Below are 20,261 nucleotides of genomic sequence, written 5' to 3'. Positions count from 1 at the left end.
CTAGTTCTTTTCTTCGCTTCATATCACAAATGTGCCCAGTGAGGCTTCTCATGGACTCCCTGGTGTTCCAAGTGTCCCTGGCCAGCATCCCAGGTCACCTCTAAGCCTCAGCCCAGTCATGCCAGGAACACATGCGAGTCAGGTCCTTGCCAAATGATCAACCCTGCACCCAGCAGCAAATGTCAGGCTGTGCTACAGCTCAGGGGGAGCAGAGGGGGTGAATTGAATCCCAAACTCCCTCTTGCAGGTGGTTGGAAAAGGTGATGGGTGGGCAGACAGACAGACAGGCACTGCTCAGGATCTGGGATTGCTGGAGCTGAGTGAGAGGACCTGGATTACCATTCCTGAGTGGAGCTCGATGCACCTCTCAGCCCCTTCAGAGAGTGGTGCCTGAGGAAGAGGAGGGTGAGGAAGGCAGTGCAGTGGTGCAGAGCTGGTTCAGGACTCCCACTTTACTCAAAGCAGAACTGGCTTTTTGTGGTTTTGTTTTGGTTTGTTTTTTTTTTTTTTTTTTGCCTTTCAGTTGTTCCCCCTGAGGTCTTTCTGCCCAGACAGATCCCTGACACAAAATGGGAACCAGTGATTCAGAAAAATGCAAACCATCTGTGGAGCAGCGTCAGGGCAGACACCGCTCGGATCCTTCACACGTGAGCCCTCGGCAGACCTGCTCCTTTGGGAAAAGCAGAGTTAACTGCAGGGGGTTTTAATGACATTCCTGTTTTGAAGGGAATAACTCACTGCTTCCTGTGCATGGCCAGCACGTGGGCTTTGAGCTCAAGTAGAATATTAACAGTAATTATTCACAGACTCTCCACGGGCAGCCAGTGCTGGGAGGGGGCACCCAATGGTGTCAACCTGGAGCAGCAGCAGGCTCTGCCTCTGCCCTATCCCTCCACACACCTATATTTCACCAGCCACAGCTCAGCCAAACCTTTGCTCGGCATCTTTCCTTCACCTGAGAGGTCTCCAGGGCTGTCCCAGGGCTCAGGGGCTGTCCCTCCCCCAGGCTGCAGGAAGCCCATTTTCCCAGAGTGCAGCCCATTTTCCCAGCATCTGACCAAGAAGCTTGGCTACAAAATGCTTCTCCCTCTACTCTAGAAAACCTGATTTCCTGCCCAAAACAGTGTGGTGATTCTCACCTAATGCTCCCCCACAGGATCGTTTGGCTTAAACAGCTTCAAAATGAGGCAAAAAGCTGGTTTTCCACTCCCTTTAGTAGTTAGCCCTGAGCAAGCCACGTGCAAGGCCAGCATTCCTGACCTCAGCCATGAGGTACCCCAGGCAGATGTGGAGAGGAAAGGAAAGGAGACCTGCAAGGTGCTCAGCCTGGTAAGAGGAGATGGAGGCGTCTCGGGGCTTTGGTGCTCCCAAACTTCGGAGACGAGAAGATGTGACCAGCACCTCCTGCTCTCTGACAACTTGCATCCTTCCCTGCCCTCACCTCCTGACCTTTGGCAGCTGGACTTGGCTCTCCTGAGGTGCCTGTGTCTTTTCTGACTCTGCCTCCTTTCAGCTTTTTTTTTTTTTTCTAAATCCTTTCCTTTTTTTCTGCCTATTAAATCTTTCTCTCCAATTTCAGCATCTCTAAACGACTGAGCGAAGCCAAACCCTGTGAGCTCTGCTGTCAAACAGCTATTTGCCAAGCACCAAACCCCACTGTTGTGAGTATTGAAAAAAATACATATCAGAGGCTTTCAGGGCTCTCATCCAGCCAAGCACAAAGGATTTGGGGATTTCAGCAGTTCCTGGACAGTCCTGAGCTCTTCTTTCCAACCAGACGTACAAAACCAAAGATCCACCGAAGTTGTGTCCAAAGAACATCCAAATGAAACTTCCTCACTGCACCTGTTTCTCCAACACCTCCTGACAGGAATGGGGCCTCCCTTTTGCTTCCCAAGAGATTTTGGCTGGCACGGAGGTTTCTCACCGGGGCTTGAAGACCACACGAGGTGCGAGAGCTTCAGCCCTCACTCCCCCACCAAAATGGCCCCGGCCCAAATGTGATGCACTTTATTTCTGCCCAGATCTCCCACCTCACCCTGGCACACTGAATGGTTGTGAGATGAAATAAAGGTCTCATTTATTTAAATAAATCCCAGTGAAAAGTACAAATCCATTCACAAGATTTATGTTTGATGTAATCAGGCTTCAAGCCTGGGGATATGGAGGTGATAATACTTTCCTGTGCAGCCTTTTAGATTAATCAGCTATAAAATACTGTGGGTTTAGCAGACAATTCTTTAGTGGTTGCACTGGCATTCACGAAAATCCTGGGTTCAGTCCCTCTTGCTCCTGGCAGTCTGATACAGGGGCTTTTGGGAAAATGTAGGATTCACAATCCTCTGTGAATCTGATTTCCCTGTTCAGTTCCATCTGGGGCATCACTCAAGGGCTTCTTATATTCCCCTTCTCCAAAAATTTGAGCAGAGCCTATGCTCTATGTATTTGATCTCTGCTCTCTGGGGACCAGTGACAGGGCCCAAGGGAATGGATGAAGTTGTGTCAGGGGAGGTTTAGGTTGGATATTAGGGAAAGGTTCTTCCCCCAGAGGGTGGTTGGGCACTGAACAGGCTCCCCAGGGAGTCCAGTGGTCACACCCAAGGCTGCCAGAGCTCAGAGAGTGTTTGGACAACGCTCTCAGGGACAGGGTGGGACTTTGGGTTTGTCCTGTTGAGGACCAGGAGTTGGACTCGATGAGTCCCTTGTGGGTCCCTTCCAACTCAGGATATTCTGTGATTCTACGATTGTATGGAATATTATTTGCATCAATTCCCAGCATGTTTAATGTCCTGAGGACCTGCATGGGGGTCTCCCACAGAGCCAGGAGCAGGGGCAGGCAGTGACAGCCACCCTGTGCCCACCAAACCGCCCCTGTGGCTTCAGCCCCCTGGCAAAGTCTCGGGATGGCTCCAGGGGCTGGGAAATGACCAGCAGGGCTCCCATAGTCCCACCCTGCCAGCAGGGGTCAAAGAGACCATATAACCCCTCAGACTGAAACCCCTACAGGCAGGTCTGCTCAGAGAACAGGTTGCACTCCCAAAATCACCCTCTGGCTTTGCTGCCAAGACCAGTGGAGGTGCCTCAGGATGAGATGGGCCCAGCACTCAGCAGGGGCAAGGCACGAGGAGGCAGAGACAAGGCACTGTCAAAAGAGACACTAATTAGTGGTAATTGCAAGTAATCAGCCAAACCTAAGAGCATGAAGGAGCCCAGTCCTGGCACAGCAGATAGCTCTGGCTGGAGTGAGGAGGGAATGTGCTTGGCAGGTCGTGGTGGGAGAACCCCATGGATGGGGACCCCATTGCCTCCCTCTTCCCATATCCCACGCAGACAGAAGTTCCCAGGTGCTGCAGCAGGCACGTGGCTCCTCACAAGCTGCTCTCCCATGTCCCCTGGAAGCAGTTCCCAAGGTTCATGTCACACATCTTGGGAAATCCTGCTGCAAAGCCCGGGATGGGCCACTGGCTGCCCCAAAGGCAGGAGAATCACTGTGGAGATGATCCCAGGACATGCTGGAAGATGTCACATCGCAAAGCAAGCCTTGATCCTGTCCTCCCAGCACTCTGGGCCAACCCTGGTGAGATTCTCAGGGCACATGTCTGCTCCTGTGAGGCCTTGGTGTCCCTCTTCTCCCAGTGGGGTTAAACCCATTTTCTTTAGATATTTACAGGAGTCAATAGCATTGCCAACAAAGCACGGGCTTTCTGTTGTCTGCAGTCAGCTTTTCCTCTCTAGAGACCACCCTCCTTCAGTTCTCCATCCCCTACACCTGCAGCACTCCCAGCTTTCCCTGCTTAGGCCCCAGGGATGCTCATGAAGCTCTCTGTGCTCAGAGCAGGTCTCCAAGGGTGGCACCAAGACCTGCAGCTGCACTGTGAGTCTGGACAAACCATCCCCTCCAACAACCTACCTAGAGCTTGCTCTCAACACCAGGATGGAAGTTTTTCCCTTCCATCCTTGTAACCTGATTCTCCATCCGCAGTCCGTGGCTGCCCTCACACCCGCAGTCCATGGCAGCCTCCATCTGCAGGCTTCATTTGGCACCCAGACCCTGCACAGTTCCTTCCTTACCCATTCCCTGCAGTTCCTCCCAGGAGATACAATATTCCTATCCCTGTCCAGCTCTGGATTCTAAAGCAGGGCAGGGCTGCACGGGGGGAGCACCATAGGAGGTGCTGAGCCAGGATCCCTGCCAGGGCTGTAACTCCTGTCTCAGCATTCACGATGAGGAGCAGACAGGACATACCCACAGTGATCAGAAGGGAGTGGGAGCACTGTCCTTTCCCCTGTGGGCACCACACAGGCCAGGCCAGGGTCTGGTGATGCTCTGCTCATCTCGCTGGACTAGGCAGGGTGGAGACCCTCAGAAGTCTGGAAAGTTCAATCCTCTGTGTCCTGCTCGTAAACTCCCCTTCATGCATGACTTCTCAAACGCCTTTTGAGTGCTTTCCTTTGCTCTCGGTGCCAGCAATGACTCAGGCTTGGATGTGCATTGTCAGGCAATCCAGAGCTGGCCTCGCTGGGAACCATTTGTTCAGCAAGAGCAATATTTAAGTGCCCTCTGGTGGTAATTCCCTGTGCTGTTGTTGGGGTTTCCCCCCCCTCTCCCTTCTGCCCGACATCCGCCTGGGATCTTCACCGGGGCATCTGTGCCGGCAGCGGGACAGTCCCCGCTCCGCCATCCCCACTGCTCCTCCCTGCGCTCCCAGGAGCTTCCCATCCCGCTTCACTGCCAGGTTCGGCAGCAGAATCCTCAGCGCGTCCCTGATTCCATCCGTGCTGCGGGCCAGGACAGCCCTGGAGCTGAGCACTTGGCCTAGTTTGCTGCCCACGTGTCAGCTCATCCGTCCTGCCCGGCCCCATCCAGCAGCAGAGCCGCCTCGGCTGGGGATGCTCCGAGTGGGATCCCTCACAGCCCCCGCCCTTCCCCGCCAGCGTTTGGATTTCAGCCAATTTTAGTAAAAATCGGGATGTGTGAGGCATCAGGGAGGTGCAGTTCCCCCTGTGCTGCATGAAAAGGGGGGCCAGGCAGCAGAACGACCCCCTCAAGCTGCTCCCCCAGCGTGGAAAGGCTGCAGTGACAGTTCAGCCACGGTACGAGCCCTCAGAGACACCACAGGAAAGCAGGTTTTGTAACACTGCTTCTCTTGAAACTCCTTCTGCAACTCACTGCTCTATGTAATTGCCATAAAATACCTTACAGTGCAGTTATGTTTTCTTTAGGGGGGGGAAAAAAAAAAAAAATCAGAGACTCCTGCACAGCAGCTTCGACCGCTGGTGGGGACGAGTGGGATACGACAGAAAACATGTGCCATGGCCACAGCTGGATCAAAATCCAGCCTGACCACTTCCTAAAGCATGAAATAGGCGTATTTAACCACGAGATTAAATATTTAGGCATATTTAACCACCCAGCTTCCCTGTCAAGGGACATGTCTACACCGGGTCTTTCTGCTCTCCTCTGTAAGAGGAACAGACACAGAAACTGCAAAGTAGAAGTGAGCCTAAAGGGGAATATGCCCCTGGTCTGGGATCTCACGGACCCTGGACAGATGCTGGAGGTGTGCTGGTGGGATGCAGCATCCCAGGGGGTCCCTGCTGCCCCAGGGAGCCACATACAGCAACCCACCAGCCTCTGCATTCACCACCATGTGTGGGATGCCCACATTTGAACTGCATGATCCAAGCCCTTGTGTGCATCCCTGCTCTCTCACACCAATCCCTACAGGAAACATTCTCCCCCCATCCCAGGGGCCACTCAGAAAGGGGCAGAGCTGTCACCTGTGGGTCACACTTAACTGTGGGTTGGTTTGACAGCAAAAGGAGGAGTGACCCTTCCCCTCTGGCTCTGCTTTGCCAGGAGCTTTTCATTCTGCAGGGAGGACTTGGCTGCCTGAAAGCCTCATAAATTAGGGGCAAGGCTGACAATGCTTCATTTCTGTGTGCACTGCTCCTGGCACTCAGATGAGGTGCTCACATGAGATGTGTGTGTGTGAAGCACCAGCCCAGGACTGTGAAATAAAGTGCCCAAAGATGACCTCTTTAATTTTTCTTTCAGGCAGCTCCACCAACAGTCTGTGTCCCACAGGAGCAGCTCAGCTCACAGCAGTTCTGAAAATTCAAAGGAGCTGTGTAGCTGTTTAAATATAGGCTAAAGCAGATATTTAAGTGCTTATCATTTCTCCTGGCCCATACAGTAAATCAGCTTATCCTGCAAACTGTCCTGTGCTTACCTTGCTCTTCACTGGGTGGGCTCAGTCCCGGTGTTCTTGTCCAAGTGTCAGGAGACAGGACACACCTGTGCCCATACGGTGAATGCTCATAGTGGGACAGAAGAAATGCACGTGTGTGTCCTGGTCCAGCACCAAATCCATCCAACTGAGCAGCTCTGTGACTGTCCCACCGCCAGGGACAGTTGGGGACCTCTGTAGGTTCTCTTGTCCACACCTGGCAGCTCCTGCTCCAGCCCACCTTGTCCTGCCTGCCCCAGAGCTCACCCTGGAATTTCTGTGCCAAGTCATGGAATGACACACCTGCTGGTTGGGTTAACAGGGACCTCTGTGGGTCACCGGGCTGACCCCACTCAACCAGGGCCCGCTGCTCATGGTTTTGTCCAGGCGACCTTGAAAACCTCTGAGAATGGAGATTCCACAGATTCCACGGGCAACCTGTGCCAGCTCTCAGTCTCCTTCAGAGGGAAAAAGTTTATCCTTGTGTTCAGAGGGACCCTCCCATGCTACCATTTGTGCCCATCATCTCTTGTCATGTCACTGGGCACCACTGGGAAGAGCCTGGATCCTTCCTCTGTCTACTTCCTTTGTCCAATCCTTCAGGTACCTTCCCTTCTCCAGGCTGGGCAGTCCCAGGTCTCAATCTCTCCTCATGAGAGGTGCTCCAGTGCCTTCACCCTCTCTGTGGCTCTTCACTGACCTCTCTCCAGTATGCCCACATCTCTCTTTGTGCTGGGAAGCCCAGCACTGGGCACACCACTCCAGGTGTGGCCTTCCACACGGGGAACTCACACTGACTGACTCTTCCTGATGATTTTCTGATTCTTCACGTGCATGGACATGGTTTCCAGGATCAGCTGCTCCCATTCCAGGGATGGAAGTGAGGCTGACCAGCCTGTAGTTTCCTGGATCTTTCTTCTTGCCCTTCTTAAAGTTAGGAGTGACACTTCTTTTCTTCAGACGTTGGGTACTTCTCCCAGTTGCCTTAATGGATCACAGACTATCAAGAGTGGCCTTGCAGTGGCACTTTCCAGCTCTCTCAGCACCCAAGGGTGCATCCCATTAGGGCTCATGGACTTATATATGTCCAGTTTATTCCCTGACCTGACTGATCCTTGTCCACCAAGGGTATGTCTGCCTTGCTCCAGATTTTCCCAGGTTTTCCCCTTGGACTCTAGGACCTGGCACTCCCAAAGTTCAGTCATGCCAGGAAAGAAGATGATGAATGCATTCAGTAATTCAGCCCCTGCAACCATGTCCTGTATAAGCAGGCATATTTAACCACCCTTCAGCCACGGGTCTGTATTTTCCCTGGCCTTCATTCTGTCACCTACATACCTGCAGATGCCCTTTCTGATACTTTTCACATCCCATAGCAGAGTCGATTCCAGTTGTCTTTACCTTGCCTAACCTCATTTCCATGCTTGGACAGTGTCCCTGTGTTCCTCCAGGTCTACCCATCCTTGTTTTCATTTTCTGTGTGTTTCCTTTCTGTGTTTGAGTTTCCTTGTTCACCCACACAGACCTCCTGGCATTTGTGCCTGATTTCCTGCTTGTCAGGACAGAGCACTCTTGAGATTGGAGGAGATGATCCTTGAACATCCACCAGCTCTCCTGTGCCTGTCTTCTCTCCAGGCTTTATCCCATGGGACTCTTCCAAGCAGACCAGTGAAGAGGCCAAAGTCTGCCCTCCCAAAGTCCAGAGTTGAGCTCTTGCTTTTCATCCCCTTCCATCCCTTCAGGATCCTGAAGTCTACAGTCCCTGCCTCACCCTGTCCCGAACTTCAGGATGAGGCACCTGAGGCTCCAGTCTCCATCAGTACTCAGCAGCCAGACAGGGTGTTTTTAGCCCAAACCCATCTAACCAGCTGTGGACCCTCCGTGTTTTCTCCTCCTGGAGCCGAACAGCAGCTGTTTCTGGACATCTCACCCCTTCCTGACCACGACCGAGTCTTCCCTTGTGTCAATGAAGCAGAAGAGAACGAGCATCTCCACTCTGCTTCCCCCCCCCACTGTGTCCACATCTGCTACAGCTTGGCTCTGGCTCTGCAGAAGGGGATGGCCCAAAGTGGACACCACTGAGCTGCTCACAAACAGGGGGTGCCCCTAAAAGCAGCAGGTCGGGGTTTCCCTGCAGTCAAAGCTGTGAAGAGCCCTCGTGGAACACATCCTTGGGATCTCAGGATGTCACGAGGCAGACTGGGATTAGTCTGATTAGCCAGCCTTTGCACACTGGGGTGCAGTGCTGCACAGAGAGCCCATTTCACAGCTTTCCCAGCAGTTCTGCTGCTCTGGGACAGGCCCTTCACTGGGGACAGGGACACAAACCCTGTTTGACAGGGTGCAATCCCCTTGTAAAGGTGCTCTTCAACCCTGCAGTTCCTGGCAAGCGCCAAAGCTCAGCAGCCTCCTTCAGAGGACATTCCCAAGGCTCCAGCAGCCACACTTGGGGAAGCTCCCGGGTTCCCAGGGCCCTGAGCCAGGCTCTGTCCTCAAACTGGTGGGGCTGTTCCCATCCCTGCCCAGAGCCACTGTCCCCAGCACTGCAGGGGTGCAGATCACTGCTGGCTGTCCATGTGGGACATGACTGTCACCCCACAGTGACTGGGGACAGCCCCACCAGGCAGCAGGTGGCATTAAGGGACAGGAGACTGTCACCATCCCCCAGGAGCCAGAGCGCTCCGGTCACTGGCCCCTCTGGTGGTGTGACCTTCCCAAGGGATGAGTTAAGCTGTTTGGGAATAGCCATGCTGTGTATTAACTAGTACTGAGGGACTTTCCCCACTGGGATTAAAGCTGCTGTGATGCCACCACCAGCACAGTGTCTCTGGTGGCAGAGGGGACCAACCAGCATCTGCTTCTTCATGTGGTCTTAATGATGGAAATGCAAACTAGGCTGCAACAAGGGCTCAGGTCTGGCACACCTGGGAGTCCTGGGACAGAAAGGACTAATAACAGCTTGGACTGGTAGTAGTGAAGCCTGATGGCTGCCCAGGAGGGTTAGGGCACAGGAAAATGGCACTTGTGCTGTTGGCTCCCTCCTAGTGTTGTGTCCTGCCGCTGTGGGGACAGTGACAGTGCAGGAGAGTGGTCACAACAATCAGGGTTCTGCTTCCCAACAGCAGCAGCATCTGTGTGGTCTCCACCTTGGAACATCTCTGTGTTTAATTAAAATAATTAAAAACACATAAATCTAAGCAGAAGAGGGTTGCTCAGAGCCCCCAGGCGAGAGCTGGCTGACACCTGCTGCCGGCTGGGGAGGGTGAGGAGCAGCTTTCCTCTGCCCTGGTCTCGGGATGGGTGGCACAGCTGTGTCTCTGCACTGGGGTGGAGATGAGGATTTGAATCCCCAGGGCTCTGGTTTTGCAGAGTTTCTTGTGCAGTTGCTGACCTGGGAGCGAAGCCAAGCCCGACGGATGCACACGGAGCCCCCGTGTCCGAGTCCCGCCGAGCCCCCTGGGAGCTGTTGGCCTTTCCTCCTGGTGCTGGAGCAGCTTGAGAAAGAGGGGGCAGAAGTCAGAAATCTCTGTTGGCACCGTGTGGACTGGAGAGCTGCAATCAGCCTCCCACCAGACTCGCTGATTGCTGATGTTATTGTGAGGCCATAAAGATTATATATGTGCCCATTCCCCACGGAGCTCCTTTGCTCAGAGCTTTACACTCCTGAAAAACAGTATGTGCCCTTCTGGAAAGACAAAATAAAGCTAATGGAGGACAACCAAAAGATTGACTTTTGCTTTCCAGGACTCCAGCAATCCAAGGGTGATGCATCTTCCTTGGTTGCTGTGCTCGGTTGAGGTTGCCTCCAGCAAGGTGCTGAGGGTGGGATAGCTGAGGAGGGCACACTCATGGGACCCCTGTCACTGCCAGGGCCTCCTTCCCTGTGTGCCCTTTCTGCCCAGGCTGCCTGCATCACTTGGATTCCCTGTCAGGGCCCAGCTCCACTGTCCCACATTCCCAGATTTTCCTGCATTTTCCTCTGCTCGCCCCACATGTCCCTCCCAAAGCACCCACACTGTCACTGTAAAAATCAGTGCTGCTTGACCTTCCTCCTTTCCTTGTGAAGCTGTTTTCACATCAGCTACCACTTCTTCCATCCCCATGTGTTTTCTGACGTGGAGCTCTGTCTCACAAACCAGCCCAAGGAGCTGTTGCAATTCCAGAGAAAAGCGATGCTCCTGGAAAGGGGCTGGTAAATCCACTGTTATTTTCTTTCCTAATTGCAATTTCAGTGACTCATCCTTGGTGCCACACTGCAGTGCACAGCCATTGTGTGGGTCTTTACCCAATCTTGAGCAGTTACAATTCACTGCTCAAGTTTTCAGGCCACCCAAGCCATTAGGAAAATAAATGTAAAATAAAAACCTGCTGGTGCAGTTGGCTGGTGGAGCAGCACAGCCCCTCGGGACAGCAGCAGAAGAGAAAGGCATTCAGTGCTCTCCAAGGCTGCTGTGCCCAGTGTGGCTGAGCTGCTGCCTGAATATGTGCTCTCTGAACAAGAGCTGACTCCTACTCTCCCCTTTCCCATCCTCCTCCTCTCTCCAGCTCCATCTCAGCCCATTCCTCAGCCATATCAAGCTATACAGGCTCTACCTCTGCCCTATTCCTTCCCCTCCCCACTTCTATCCCAGTCCCTTCCCCTTTACTCCCTGTCTTTATCCCATTCCCTGTCTTTAGCTCATCCCCTTCCTCATCCCATCTAAACCCCACCTCTATCCCCATCCCACCCCATTCATATCCCCATCCCTATCCCTATCCCCACCCCATACTCATTCCTATATCCATACCCATACTCATCCCTGTTCCCTCCCCATCCTACCCCTATCATCCTGTTTGTACAGGTCCCCAGAGCCTTCCCCAACCTCCCCACAACCCTCCACTCTGCAGGGGGAGGTTTCTGGGGACATCTCCTGGGAGGGTGGGCAGTTCCTGCAGGAGCAGTTGGAGGGATGCCCTGGGACAAGGACTGGAGCTCACTCCCCTTCACGCCTGTGTCTGTCACGGGAGGCAAAGGCATTCCTTGGAGCACTCAGCCCTGTCCCTGCTCATGCTGCTGATTCACTGTTCAAGGTCCTGTTGGGCTGTTTGTATAAGGATACACAGCCCTGCTTTTTCCAGGACCATTCCCCAGCTCCTCTCCCTCTCTCCCAGTTGAAAGATGCTGACTTTGCCACCAACTGGCAGGACAGCACTGGGACATGCCCTGCTACTCCACATGTCCAAACTCAATTCCAGGGCACCAAAGCCTTTTTTCAACCAACACAACATCCAGGGAAGAGCTGACCATGTCTGTCCACTCCGTGCCCAGAGAGCTGACAGGCTCTGCCACCGGCCCCTTGGCACCTGGCTGAGCACGGCTGGACCAACCTGGCTGAGCAAGGCCAACCTCTGCTGCAATCAACCAAATTCCACTGAGCTTCCAGAGCCAGGGAACAGGGCCTTGGTGGGGATGGGCAGCTGGAGAGGAGCCCAGCCTCCCCTGAGCTGCTGTGAGGGACACAGGGAGTTGCTGTGCATCCCCAGAGCCCACACTGGCCACTCACACTGTTGCCACGGCGTGATGTTACCAAGATGACCCTTGTGCAGCTCAGGTTCTCATCAGGTTCAGCACTGTCTGGGATAAAGTTGAGCCAGTAGAGGACTCATTGTCACCTTCCTGTGCTTAAAGGGGCTTATGAAAAAGAGGGAGAGGAACTTTTTACACAGGCACACAGTGATAGGACAAGGGGGAGCGGTTTTGAACTAAAAGAGGAGAGGTTTAGATGAGGTATTAGGAAAAAATTATTCCCCGTGGGGGTGGTGAGGCCCTGGCACAGGCTGCCCAGAGAAGCTGTGGCTGACCCTGGATCCCTGACAGTGTCCAAGGCCAGGTTGGATGGGGCTTGGAGCAATCTGGGCTAGTGGAAGGTGTCCCTGGCCATGGCAGGGGGTTGGAATGAGATGAGCTTTAAGGTTCCTTCCAACCCAAACCATTCCATGATTCTATGATCTCATTTCAGCAACACATTCCCTGGCTTTGTCGCAGAGTGTGCTGGAAAGGAGAGGTTGGAGCCTGTGAGAACCAAGCTGGCAAACTGTGCCGGTGCCTCTGAGCAGGACGAGTGGGAGCAAAGGGGCTTCCCGAGCCAGGCTGGGAAGTGTGGCCAAAGGGGGTTACAGGACCAGGCACAGGCTCCCCAGCCCTCCTGTTGCAGTGGTGCAGGGGCAGTCCCAGCTGAGGGTGGGAGCAGAGCCCTGGCTGGCAGCTCACCTGGCAGAGCAGTTCACAGACACAAACCCTCCCTGCTTCCTCACACAGCCCTCTGGGAAACTGTAGCACCAAAGGGGAGCTGAGGTGAGGATTTGGAGCAGAGCAGGGTGGAGAAGCAGGAGCCCAGCTTGTGGGCCTGCTCACCCAAGCCTCCAAAACACCTGTGAGCAGTGAGTGCGGCACCGGTGCGGCAGGAAGGGCTGCGGGAGCCACCCAGGGCTCCGTGAATATTCATGGCTGTGTCATTAGAGGGTGCCAGTGCATTGCTGCACAGCAGGCCTGTCCCCTCACCTGCCCCAGGAGGGGTCCTGGGCTGCAGGATGCAAATTCCTTCTTGGGAAGTTCAAATGCCAGAGCCCAGCCAGGTGTGGAGCCCCTGGATGGGAGCAGAGGATGCAAAGGTGTCTGTGAGGGGAACCTGATACAGCATGAGGGTTCTGCAAGGCTGGGCACCAAGTGGAGCTGTGCAGTGGCTCCAGTGCCTCTTGCAGAGGTTGCTCAGCCTCACCCGTGCTCAGACACTTCCACTGTCCCACCCATCAGGGCAGAGAGCAACTAAAACCAACCGGCCCAGCCCTGCAGCCCTCCCCAGGCTCTCTCACGGCATTGCCAGCTGGGTGAGCTCCATAAACCAACCAAAAGGCTTAACCCAAGCTCTGGCTGTGTTAGGGGCTCCAGGACATCCCAAACTCACGTCCCACAACAGAGGAGCCAGGGTTTGCTTTCTTTGGGAAGGTGCTTTATTGTCAGGATGCCTTTGGAAGGCGACTCCAGAGCTCCCAGCAGACACAAATCTGCATTAAAGCCCCTGGAAGAACAATCCATGGGCTCTAAAAAGTCTTCTGATGAGCTGGAGGGCCTGGCATGCTGTGTGAGGTAGTGAGGGGCACTCAGGCCAGGGTTGGGGATCTTGGGGCCACATCAGCCTGGTTTTGCCAGTCCGTGGAATTCTGTGACCGTGACCCCAACACCTGGAAAGCCTCCTGCCTGCCACCAAAATGGAAAATTTTGCCCCTGTCTCCACTAACTGAACTACAGGAGGCACCTTGGAGGGGACTTCAGTGCAAACCACCACTCTAGGACCTTTTGCTGCAGGGGACAATCCTTCAGCATGCAGCAGAGATCCTGGCTGCTGGGTTTGACTTCAGCTCATGGACCCTCACTCCCTGCACAAGTTCCAGGGCTCGAGAGTCATCCCATTGATCCAGGTGGGACAAGGAGCTGCACGCAGCAGGAAAGCCCTGGCAGGGATAAAGCATCCCAGCAGAGGGAAACACAGGTCGAAGAAGAGGGAACAGAGCTGCATAAGCCAACTTTCCCAGGCAGGAAACCTCCCAGTCTTGTGTCAGCTGCGGGACTGGGCACCCTGAGGGGCCTGGGAACCACAGGGTCCCATCCAGGGGTAGCCACAACCAGGGAGAGGAACTCCCACTGTAGGTCCATCCCCAGTGTGCTATTTGGAGAAGGGAGGCCAGGCACCCTGGCCATGCAACTGGGCTCAGTGGAGTGTTTTCTCAGCAAGCAGCTGATCCCTCTGGAACAGGCTCCCAGATCCCAGGCCAGCTCCTCCACACCTACACAGGCTCAGCTGGCAGTGAAGGTCGTTCAGATGGAGCCTTTCCTACAACAGAGAGTTTCTCCAAGCTCAGCTGCTACTCACAGTACATCCCAGAGTGATTTCAGCCTTCACCTCCCTCCCTCCATCACCTCTCTGTGCCCATGTCTTAAGCAGCAGGAGGTTTTCCCTGACAGAGCTGTGTGGCAACACAGCAGTGACGCTGTTCCCACCAGAAAAGGGAATTCAGGCACAGAAGCTGCTGTGCCACGTCCCTCCAGCACAGAGGAGGCTGAAATGACCTGGGTCCCACTGCTGGGGAACTGGAAAGCCAGTGCTGGAAGCAATCCTGAACACACAAAAAGACAGATGGGAACTTCTCCTGTGCCCTCGAGCTGCTAAATTGCTGCTGAGGGACCTGGAAGCGAGGTCAGCCCACAGGAACAGGGAGAAGGGAGGAATAGGGGGGCTGGCTGAGAAGGGGCTGGCACAGCCCTTGGTTAATGGGGAGTGATATGTGCTGTCCCATGGGATATATAGGATGCAGATGGGATTTGCAAGTGCAAGGGAAGGGGCCTGCCAGCTCTTGGGTACAATTCCATGAGGGTCCAGTTTCAGCAGGTCTTGTGGGGCAGTGCTGACAGATGGGCTGTAGATCGTTCCAATCCTGTGGGTCTCCTGTGAAGTTTGGGACTGCTTGAGCCCAAATCCATTGGTCAGTGGCACAGGGAGCTTCCAACATCAGTCATGGGGCGTGAGGCAACTCACACATGCCATGTTTAGAGGGCAGAGGTCTGTTCTCCAGGAATGTGCCATGCCTGGTTCTTCCAGAACCGGGGACAAAACTCATGACCATTCCAGCAAAACACTGAACAAAATCAAGGCCCAGAGAAAACTGCTGCTGAACAGCCTCACACTCTGGTAACAGTGGAGTATCCTCCCTGCAGAACTGGGGATGTCCCAGGGAAACCCCAGCTCAGGATTTACTCGGAGCATGCTGAGCTGGAGGGCTTAGGATAGTTGTTCCTTTCCTCTCCTGCCCACTGGGTCACACCACTGTGTGAATAGTGATGAATTTTAGGCTTAGTTATTTAGAATCTTGCAAAGCAATCAACATTTTGGGGATAAAATGCTTTGTGGGAAGCAAAAGGCACTGCTGTGAGAGCATCAATATTATGACCTTCTCTCTAATGCTCTTCCATCTGCTTTACAGGAGCCAAGGGCTCCTGATACCACAGGGTACCTGCAGCTGAATACTCTGAAGGGTCATAGAATCACATAATCTTTTGGGTTGGAAGAAACTTTGAAGATCATCTCATTCCACCCCCTGTGGGTCCCATAGGCAGGGACACCTCCCACTATCCCAGGCTGTTCCAAGCCCCATCCAACTGGCCTTGGACACTTCCAGGGATGGGGCAGCCACAGCTTCTCTGGGCAACCTGTGCCAGGGCCTCCCCACCCTCACAGGGGAGAATTTTTTCCTAATATCTAATCTAAACCTACTCTCATTTTGAACCCATCCCCCCCTCTTGTCACTACATGCTCTTGTAAACAGTCTTGCTCCCTCTTTCCTGTAAGGAAGTTCCTGTAAGGATGGTGGTTTACCTACTGACCGCAGAAAACCGTAACCAATAAGATATAATTTCCCCTGTGCAACCTCATCTCTCCCCCTCCCCAGCCATCCTGTAGGACCCTGGCAACACCCACAGGCTGTGCTCAGCCTCATCCTGCACCAGCTCCCCTCCCCAGCCCCACCTGGGCTCGGGGGTGTTGCATCCACAGGGACACCTGCAGCCTCTCAGCTGTGCAGGGGCCATCATCAGAGCAATGATCCTGAGGGATGATGAAAATCCTGGGCCTTTGGAGGGCTGGATGTGCATGGTCCTGCCATGACAGCCTGGATCTCAGCAAGAACAGGTCATCCCATCTGTGAGGCCCCCCCATAAAGCAGAGTGAACCAATCCCTTCAGAACAACGGGAGTTTGTCTGCCTGAACCCCACAGTGACAGTCCTTGGGGATACACCAGCTGGAGAGGGAGCACAGGTGCCTTTTGGACTCAGTCCTGGCTTTGCTGCAGGCTTTATCCTGTGTGGACAGTGCTGTCCTTTCAACAGCCCTCAGCCTCAAGTTTCTTCACCTCATTTACAAATGGAGGTGAGTTGAAACTCAAACTCTCAGGGTGTCCTGTGTCCAACTTTTTCTTGCAGCTAGGAAAACAGAGATGCAGCAAATTATCTACTTCTACCAGCCACACTGGAGCACAGGGAGAAATGGATTTGAGATCCATTCCAAGCCCCTCTTACCCTGGTAGAGCAGGAGGAGAGCTTTGGCTCTGGTTTCCCCTGCAGGCACCTTCACTAAGGGGTCCCTGAGCCCCAGACCTTGCCAGGTGATCTGTTGTCTTTCCATGAGTGATCAGCCTGGCTTTTGACGATATTTTCACATAAAACAGCCTTCCTATTTTATCTTGCAGCATAAATCTTACTTTACTGAGTGGGAGTGAGAGATCAAAGGACACTGAGTGTGATGGAGAGCAGAGACCTGAGTCTGCAGAGACACCCAGCACCAGGCAGCAGCCTGGGAAGGAGGCAGAGCCCTGGGACCTGCAAGCAGAAGAGCAGATCAGCTTCAGGACTGTCCTGCACGAGGTCAGGGCACAGTGAGCAGTGAGACAGCTTTCTGCACTGCTCCCAGCCCTGTGAAGAGGAGAAGGCAGAGAGGGTAATGCTTCCACGGACACTCTTTCACCACCAGGCAGGACAGCTGAGACAAGGAGCATTTGGAGAGTTTCCTAAGTCAGCAGGAGGCTCACCAGAACTCATCCTGAGCAAGGAGGGATGGACAACCACCACTTCTCCCTCGCAGAGCCAGTTTGCAGAGTGCAGGGTTTAGGTTCACCCAGATGAGGCTGCAGGATGGGAAGGGACATTGGATCTGTTCAACAGCATCATGCCTGGAGGCCGAGATTCAGGCTGGACCAGCAATAACCCACTTCACATGTGAGCTGCTGCTGCTGCCTTGCTCACAGACCGTGGTTTGCCATCAGGAGTACCAGCCCCATCCCCTCCAGATCCAGCAGCTCCCATTTGATTCAGATCAGACACCCAGGCACAGCCCCTGGCAGGGCAGACCAATGCCTGCTTCCAAAGCCATCTGTGTCCCTGACAGGAAATGCGGATTGTAACCTTTAAACTGCTAATTTTTATGAAGCAGGTCAGAAAACTTTCCTGATAGCACAGGTGATGGGCAAGAAAGACCTTTGTCCCAAGCAGGGCTTGGGATTTCAGCACACGGAGTCCACATCCACGGACTTTATCCTCCCAGGTGGCACTTTCCCCTTGAGGTGCTACATCAATCCTGGATCTGCCCACAGGGGCCTGAACAGTGTTTCTGTGGAGGCACTGGCACGCAGTAGGCAGGAAGGTGCAGGCTGGTGGGAGTGTGGGGATGGAGCAGGATCTCTTCAGCTGGATCTGTCACAGAGACGAGGACAAGGACATCTCCCTGATCCCTTTGGCCCTGCAGACACCTCCACCAAAAACAATCACCAGCAAAGCTGCCCTGCCTGGCCCTGCCTGCAACCCACAGCCACAGAACCCTCTTGCAAGACAGTGAGGTGTTTCACAAGGCTTTTGCAACGGGCTTAACCAGATTACTGTGTGGAAAGAGGTGTGAAACCAGCAGGAATGGGGGCAAGCAGCCACAGCGAGTCCTCTGGGCAACGGCCTTGCACTCTGCTGTTCCCTGTCTCACCATTCACCTGCTCTCCACAGCCTGTGCAGGTCCAGCTCCTTCATTTGTCCCCTGCAAGGTCAACTCCTTCCTGTGGCTGGTGGTGTTCAGGTAAATGGAAAGAAAAAAAGTAAACACCAAAGACAAAAGCTTTTACTGTGGAGCTGTGAGTTTGGCAGGCGTGGGGAAGGCTGGGGGAGATAAATATTGCTAAACCAGAGTTTCCAGACAGCCCAGGCTTCCCAGTAGATAGGATTCACACCTCCCTTCCCACGTCTGCTAATAGGGGTAGGCCATGCCAGGGCACAAGAGAAAGCAGGGGCAAAAATCACCAGTAAAATGCAAAAGGGGACAAGTTTCACAGGTGCAAAAGTTGGTCTGTCCTCCAGCACCTCGGTCAGTGTGTTCAAACAACCCCATTCCACATCTCAGCAGCTCCCTGCCCTCAGCTGCAGCTGCGAGCTGGCCACCCCACACACGGTAGTGAAGCCTCTGTGGAAGCTCATGTGAACAGTAGTTCAACCCCATGAACAGTAGTTCAACCTCCAGGATGCTCCCATGCCTCTCCTGGGGAGCTGGTTCCTGGGGATGTGCTCACACACCTGATGGGAACTGGGTGAAAGTACCCTCCACGTGTTCTTGCTCAGTGTCCTGTGTCTCCTCTTTCCAGGGGAGGGATGGCTTGTCTCCTTTTTGTAGGAGCTAAGCCCCAGTTTGTTGGATAGCATTCCATCCCAGCCTCCTTTCCAGGGAAAAGCCAGCCTCAACCAAAAATTAATATATACTTTCTGCTGGAGGGGCAGTAAAGGCAATAAAGCCTGCACTGCATTAATATGCAAACTGGTAACAAGGATATGTAAATATCACATGATATTGAAGATTTTTATGAGGCCAAGCAACGTTTCTCAAGCTGCTTTCTCAGTTAATGTTTAACAGGATGACCATGGAGTCAAGGACCAGGACGAGTTTGATGTTGATCAGCAGAACAATGTATATTGTGTCTGCTTCGAGGTCCTGGCCGGGCAGTATCACTGGCAAAGGCATATGTAAACAACATCCTAGGGCAAGGAGAGCTGTGTGGGAGGGAATTGTCTGCACCTCCAGGGCAGCAGAGCAGCAGCTCCTGCTCGTGTGAAGTGCCTTTCCCCAGACCCTTCATCACGCCCTTTGTCACCTGGGCTTGCTGGAGTGGCACAAAACGATCCAGTGGATTTTGTTTGGTTTGGGTTTGTTAGTTTTTTCCCATTTTGTGGAGCAAACTGCCTCATGGGAGGCTATGCCGGATGTTGGGGTGCTGGAGCATGTCCAGGGAAGAGAAATGGAGCTGGGGAAGGGTCTGATGAGAAGCAGCTGATGGAACTGGGGGAGCTCAGCCTGGAGAAAAGGAGGCTCGGGGGACCTTCTCACTCTCTGAAACTCCCTGACAGGAGGGTGGAGCCAGGTGGGGATCGGGCTCTGTTCCCAGGGAACAAGAGACAGGACAAGAGGAAATGACCTCAAGATGCACCAGGGCAGGTTTAGGTTGAATATTTGGAAAAAAATCCTCACCAGAATGGGCAGTCAGTCACTGGCACAGGCTGCCCAGGGCAGTGGTGGAATCACCATCCCTGGAGGGACTTCAAAGCCATGTAGATGTGGCAGCTGGGGACATGCAATGGCCTTGGCAGTGCTGGGGGAGCAGTTTGGCTTGATGATCTCAGAGAGCTTTTCCAACCTAAGTGATTCTGTGATTCTGTGTGAGGAGGGCAGCACGGCTGGGGCAGATGAGGCTGTGGAACGATAATTGCTGATTCACTCCCTGCATTCAGGGAACTGGAAAGGGCTCTCTAAGGTCTCCCACACCTCTCATCACCAGAAGGTTTCATTTGGGATACACTTCAGGTTCTTCAGACAGAGCAGAATAGATCCTGTTTTTCTCTTGCCCAAGAACACAGCACGTCACGTAACTAACTCAAATAATTTCTTCCTGGTTGAGCCTCATTAGGGACCCAGCATTAAACTGGCCTGATTAGATCGACTAATCGATGTGGGGAAAGGGAGGCTGGTTTCAGCACGCAGGCCAGCACGGGGGCAGGGCCACGCTGCTCCACCCTCCGGCCACCCCACCCCACCCCACTGTCCCCCTTCCCCGCCCCACCTCGTACCCACGGTCCCCTCAGCGCTGCCCACCACCCTGAGTCCCAGTCATGTGCCAGGGGTAGCGATGGTGACTGAACATCCGACCTGCGCCCTTGACCTGCTTTATCTGGGTTTTCCCAGGCGCTGCGCTCCTATCTTTCCCGTGCATGTGTCCTGTTATCAGCAGAAGGGGACAGCCCCCCTGCAAAGGTCCTGGTCCCCAGCCTGGTGCCCCGTCCAGTCCCCGCGGAGAAGGGGAGTGGGAACAGAAGGGTGCGGGGGGCAGTGGGGCCCTGGGGGTCCCAGGTGGGGCTTAGACTCTCTCAGCTTAGGCAGCTCCCAGCCCTGAGACCCCCCCGTGCCCACCCCAACCCC

Source organism: Empidonax traillii, unplaced genomic scaffold, assembly GCF_003031625.1.
Source record: "Empidonax traillii isolate 1590-97213 ecotype Southwest subspecies unplaced genomic scaffold, ASM303162v1 scaffold242:size1152717, whole genome shotgun sequence".
In the NCBI taxonomy this organism is placed as follows: Eukaryota; Metazoa; Chordata; class Aves; order Passeriformes; family Tyrannidae; genus Empidonax; species Empidonax traillii.
Note: the sequence above shows the minus strand (reverse complement) of the source record.